The sequence below is a fragment of the Solanum pennellii genome, chromosome 10 (genome assembly GCF_001406875.1).
Source record: "Solanum pennellii chromosome 10, SPENNV200".
Taxonomy (NCBI): domain Eukaryota; kingdom Viridiplantae; phylum Streptophyta; class Magnoliopsida; order Solanales; family Solanaceae; genus Solanum; species Solanum pennellii.
Genome location: NC_028646.1, coordinates 40460816 through 40467300, shown reverse-complemented (window position 1 = coordinate 40467300; position 6485 = coordinate 40460816). Strand labels below are relative to the sequence as shown.

Here is a 6485-nt window from a genome sequence, read left to right as displayed (position 1 = left end):
CATGTTATCCACATTATCCTTCTTTCCAAAAGGTACACCACCTTCATTGTGCGATTTTGCAAGTATCATCAAAGGTATGTGAACTTTCTCAGTTTACAATCAATCTCTGTCTTTTGATTATTATTTTCACCCTAGTCGACCGATGTGGAATCTTGCGCAAAAGTTCTACTAACATATCAATTGTTTTGTTCAATGTTTATCAAACCAAATTTGGATTGTCAACTTTGTTTGACCAGGATCTCTTTCATCGATCCTAATCAAACAAAGGGGGCAAGTTGTTGAAACCAAATTTTTGTTTGATCGTTTTAAAATTAATGTTTGAGTATTTTATTTTAAATAATTCAAAATACATCTTTTGTTATTTTAATGAAATTTGTTGATAATCATCACTTTTCTCAAAGTATTAGGATTTTTATTGATTGATATGTTTATATTATATTGCCACAGTCAGACGTTCAAATGTTTGTTCATTTCTTATAAAATAATTATGTATGTTAAGTTGTATTTTTTACGTGTAATTGATTAGGTTCATTATATTTTTCATATTCATTTCTTCTTTGGTTTCGCAATGTTAATATTCATTTTAATATTCTGCGCAGTCCAAAAATTTATTCAAATTTTAAATAAAATTTGCATACTTAGATATTTTATCAATCGATAACTTTTGGATCACAATCTCAAGCCCATAATTTGGGTCCATTTTATAACAATTACTATTTAAAGAAAGGTTGGCCCATTAGGTTTGAGGGGTGGTGAAATATTTTTTAAATTAGGGTTGAAAATTTTTAGATTTTTATGGACAAGAGTTTCACTTTTCAATATTTTCAGGTCATTACCACCCTGGAATCCAGCGAAGTTCTGGCAACCCAAAAAGACCTCTCTATTTTCCCCATTATCCAGTGAAAACCCCTCTGGACCTTCCTCTCCTCAATAACCCAAAAAGAACCCCTTTTCCCCATTATCTGGCGAAAACCCCTCTGGACATCCCTCTCCTCAATCTCATCCTTTCCCACTCACTTTTTCCCTCCTTCAAGACACCTTTCACGCCCCCTCTCCCTTTTTCTTCCGTTACTCTCTCCTTCCTCTCCTCTCCTCCTCTCTTCCCCCTGTTTCGTTGCCCCTCTCCCTTTTTCCCCCTCTTCCTATTTCTCTTCCTTCTCCTTCAGACCAGACGACCTCCCAAACATCTGCTAAGTTACCAGCAAACAACCACCAAATCCCCACTGTAAGACAACCAAAACAGACCCTTCTCCATTTTCCCGTCAAAATCACCACCGAAAACACCACACCTTGCCACCTCCAACGCTCCGACCATCGATGTTCCACTCGCCAATCCACAAGCAAATGCCGTTGAATAACCCAACGCAGCTACGCAGTGAAACCACCAGGCAGCAGGCTCCGGCGAACAACTACAGCAAGTACCAGAGCCGCTAGTCCACTAGTGAGCTCTTTCTTAGGGCAAAAATGATGGTAACTGAATTCTATTTTTCCTCTATTGTTGTCTTTTCCTATAAATTTTTTATTTTATGTTTGTATTTTGCAAAATCTAGTTTATTTGATTTTTTTTACTATTACGTATCCTATTGTGATATAATATCCATGTGTTTGTGGGTTATTTTACTTTCCATTGTTTTAGTAATTTTTGTTGGAATGTTATGGATTTTAGTGGAATTAGTTAATGTGAGGATTGAATTTTTATTTATTTAAGTTTCTTATCACTTTGGTTAAAAAATTTTTATGTTTGTTTTGCTGTTGTTCTTTTAAGTTTTTGTTATTATTATTATGAGAATTTAGTGGTTACTTGAATATGGATCATTTGTTTAGTTGTTAATGAGTTTATTCATTTTTACTTTGTTAATATTTTTTTATAATATTTTTAAACAAATAAAATAAAATCTTATGTATAATCTTATGATATTTTAAGTTTTTTTTTTTTAGGTTGTCCGTTACTAGTATGAAATTTCTTAAAAGATTTATTGATTTTGATAGTAGTTTAGCATTTTTTTATTTTAATGTTTTAGTGGTAGAAAATTCTAATGTTACTCTTTTTGATTGTTGCCTGCTCGTGAATTAAAGTAATAATTTGTTTTTATTCTTACTTTATTTCATTATCTTTTTTATTTTTATGCCAATTCTTTGGTGTAATTATTGCATACAACTTTGTTATATTGTTGTTTGATTTCTTGACTCATTAATTGTGATTGTCGGTTGATTTTGTTTAATTTTTGCACCTAGTTATTTTTGTTTCTATTAGTTTTTTATGCTTATTTTAATATTTGTTCTTAGATAACTGTGCTAATTGGATAACAAGTAAAAATGGCCGATGAAGAAATTCCCGTTGATTTCCAAGGCCTTCTATGTTCATAAGACGTATTTTTATTATTAAAATATCATTTGATTAATTCATATCAATTTATTTCTTACTAACACTTTTACTAAGTGTGTTTACAGGTACACAAAGTTGTTTCCCATGAAGTCATTCGAAAAAGCTCGAATTATATTTTTATTTCATTATTATTTTCTTTTATTGTATATATTGCATGCTTTTTATATTCGTACACTATTGTATTCTCATCCTCAATTTGAAAAAATGAACTCAGTCGGGAACCACAGTTGTGGATTTCGAAAGGTGTCTAACCCCTTCCCTCGGAATAACTTGAACCCCTTACCTAAAATCAAATTGGTTTCGTCGACATTTCTTTCAGATTATTTAATAAATCGGTTTCCTAGTTTTCCCAAAAAATTAGGTGGCGAGTCCCTTTAATTACTTTTTAACCCCTTTTACCCGTTTTAATAAATTCTTTTAACAAATTCTTTTTAATTGAGTCGTTGCGACATTGGTCCCTTTCAAAGGATGTCAACAATACTCAACCGAATAACTAGTCTTCACCCATAAGAAATGGTCTGACTTAGTCATTCTGTCAAAAATCACCCAAATAGAATCATGTTACATTAGAGATGTTGGCAATCTCGTGATGAAGTCCATATTAATCATCTCCAACTTCCATTTCATAAGTTTTATATTCTGAGCGAAACCTTCGGGCCTTTGGTGCTCCACTTTCAATTGCTGACAATTTGAACACTTGCCAACAAACTCAACAATATCTTTCTTCATGCCTTCCCACCAATATACCTCTCTCAAATTGTGGTACATCTTGGTGGAACCCAAATGAATGGAATATCTTAAGCTATAAGCCTCCTGCGAGATCATCTCTTGGAGTCCATCCACCTTAGATACACACAATCTGCCTTGGTACTTCAACATCCCATCGCCCCCTCGTTCAAAAGTCAATACTCTTTGTCTATGGACACTTTCCTTCAAATAAATCAAAATAGGGTCTTGGTCTTGCTTCTCTTTCACCTCTAACACTAATGATGACTCATCCCCATTTGTCACGTCTGTTCCTCCTTACGTGGAATCCATAAGTCTTACTCCCAAATGTGCAAGTATATCCTTATCTTTAGATAAATCCCTCTTTGCTTCTTCAACATGGGTGATACTACTGTTAGACAACCTATTTAAGACAACATCAACCATATTATCCTTATCTGGGTGGTAAAGAATACTTATGCCATAATCCTTGAGTTATTCTAACCACCTTCTCTGTCTGATATTTAACTTCTTCTAAGTGAATACATATTGAAGGTTCTTATAATCAATTAATGTATCCACATGAAAACCATACAACTAGTGACGCCATATCTTGAAAGCAAAAACCACATCAGCCAATTCCAAGTCATGCTTTTGATAATTATTCTCATGAACCTTTAACTTTCAAGAGGCTTAAGCTATAACCTTGTCATTCTACATTAACACGCATCCCAATACAACTCTTGATGCATAATAATACACAACAAAACATGGAATACTCGATAGAAAAGTCAAAACCAGAATAGTAGTCATTCTCTTTTCCAACTCTTGAAAGGTTTTCTTACAAGCTTCAGACTATCAAAACTTGAGAGTCTTCTGTGTTAGCTTGGTCAAAGGAGAACAAGATATATAAGAATCCTTTAACAAATCTCCTATTATGGTGGGCCATGCCCAAGAAACTCCTTATATTAGTTGGAGATGTGGGTCTAGGCCAACTCAGATCCTCTTCAATGTTCTGTGTGTACACTCTAATCATTCAATGAAAACAACATCGCATATGAATGCCATAGACTTAATCAAAACCTCACACTTGGAGAACTTGACATATAGCTAGATCCTTATCTTTTAATGTATGGAGCACAATCCTTAGGTGACTAGCATGATCTTCTTCATTCCTTGACAAAAAAGTTTAAATAATGTTTGAAGACTCTGTTCATAAAATCAATGACCGTTGCATGTGCATTTTTCAAACCAAAGGACATAACAAAAAAATTCATGATACCCATACATTGTTATAATATTTGTTTTTCAAATATCACATTCCCTTACTTTCAACTGATGATAGCCTAATTTGAGGTTAATCTTGGAAAAGCAAGGAGCATCCTATAGTTGATCAAAAAGATAATTTATACTTGGAAAAGGATATTTATTATTAATGGTCACCTTATTTAATTGGTGGTATTCTATACACATGCTAAGGGACCTATCATTCTTTCTTACAAACAAGACGGTAGAGCCCCAATGTGATACACTTTGTTGAATGAAGACTTTATCCAACATATCTTTCAATTTCTATATTAACTCTTTTATGTCTTCTTTTCCCATTCGGTTGGGCTGAATAGAGATACGACGAGTATTTGGGATGAGGTCTATGCAAAAATCAATCTCTCTTTCGGGAGAACTCCAAGTAGATCATCAGGAAAGACTTTTGGAAACTCATTGACTATAGGGACTGACTGAAAGAAAGGTACCTCAATAGTTTAGTCGTAAACTCGAACTAAGTGATAGATATATACCTTAGAAACTAACTTCCTCGCCTTAAGGAACAAAATGAAACGACCCTTAGCCACTACTGAACTACTAGACCACTCTATTACTTAAAATTATTAGGAATTTGAAACTTGAAAGCTCCAATTCTGCAATGTATTGATGCATAACAGGAATGGAGCTAGTGCATACCTATAGTGACATCAAAATCTACCATATCTAAATCTAGCTCTTGTGATTGATTCAAAAAGGACAAGCACGATAGACTATTTTTCGTTAGAATAGAATCCCTCATAGGTTTAAAAACACATAAGGGTTCACAAAGCTTTTCAGGAAGGATCTCAAACATATTTGCAACATAAAAGGTTACAAAGGATAAACTTTCTCCTGGGTCTAATAAAGCATAAACAATATAAGTAAAGACTTTGATTGTACCTGTGACAACATATAGAGAGTTCTCTTGCTCTTGGCAGCTAGTGATTGCATAGAGGCAGTTTTCCCCTCCGCCTATACCATAAGTGGCTCATGTAGGTGTAGCCCTGTTTAATGGAGAAACTAATGAAGATTGAGCTCTATTTCTTGGATTTACCCCACGTTTCTTATTCTTAGGGAACTCCCTTATGATGTGACCCTCTTGACCACACTTGAAATAGCGTATCATGTACATGTAGGAGCCCTGCTTCACTCTTGTGCCACACTACCTTGAGACTGAGCTGGTCTCTACTTGAAGAGCGGTGAATTCTATCCACTATACTTACCTCAATTTCTTAGCGCAGGTTAACTAGTAGATGATGGTAATGCCACTTTGTTTCTGAAATTTTGACCGATTCAAACTACCTTTCTGATGCGCAGACTCATTCCTGGTCTTCGTATACTTGTTTATATATTCCTTTTGTCCCTTAGTATCTCCTCTTCAACTTGTTGGACCATAAGACTTGATATGTCTATGTCACCAATAAAAATTGAAACCCTACATTCTTTTCTTGAACCATGACATAAGCCATCAACAAAAAAGCTCATTTTGCTCCTCATATCCTTCACAATTTCTGGATCATAACAAGTCATCTAGGTATACCTCAATGCATACTCATGAACGCTCATGGAGTCCTGTTTCAAAGGGAGGTACTCCTGTACTTTTGCTTCCTTCATTTCTTGAAGGAACAACCTCCCTAAGAAGGCTTCTTCGGAAAAAGCCCAACTTGGATGTGGTGCAACCTTAGCTCTACCATCCTTCCATAGATTAAACCATGTTCTAGACACACTTCTGAGTTGATATGAAACTAATTCAACCCTCTCAACATCAACGACATGCATTTCATAAAATACTTTATTCACATCTTCTATAAAATTTTCCGAATCCTCAGTGGTGCTTGATTCGGTGAACCTAGGAGGATTTATTCTTAGAAACTCATGAATCCTCGAGGTGTCAGCCCCTTCTTGTCAAGCTTCTCTTTGTTGCCCAACTTGGTGGGTTACCACTTGACTTAACATCTACATAGCTTCCTAGAACTCGACAGTGGTAACCTCTCCTTGGGGTTGCACATCTGATGCATTAAGAACCCCTTGTTCATCAACATTTCTTCGTGATGATCGACCTTTTTCTTCTCTTATTGGAGGCATGGTGATT

The 6485-nt window shown here is 34.9% G+C and overlaps 1 long non-coding RNA gene across 1 annotated transcript; it reads left to right on the top strand.

Annotated features, from left to right (window-relative positions):
* Nucleotides 1-814: 814 nt before the first annotated feature.
* LOC114074332 lies at nt 815-2558 on the top strand. The gene is made up of 2 exons (XR_003574695.1): nt 815-1470; nt 2452-2558. It is a non-coding gene; the product is annotated as an uncharacterized LOC114074332 (long non-coding RNA).
* Nucleotides 2559-6485: the final 3927 nt, after the last annotated feature.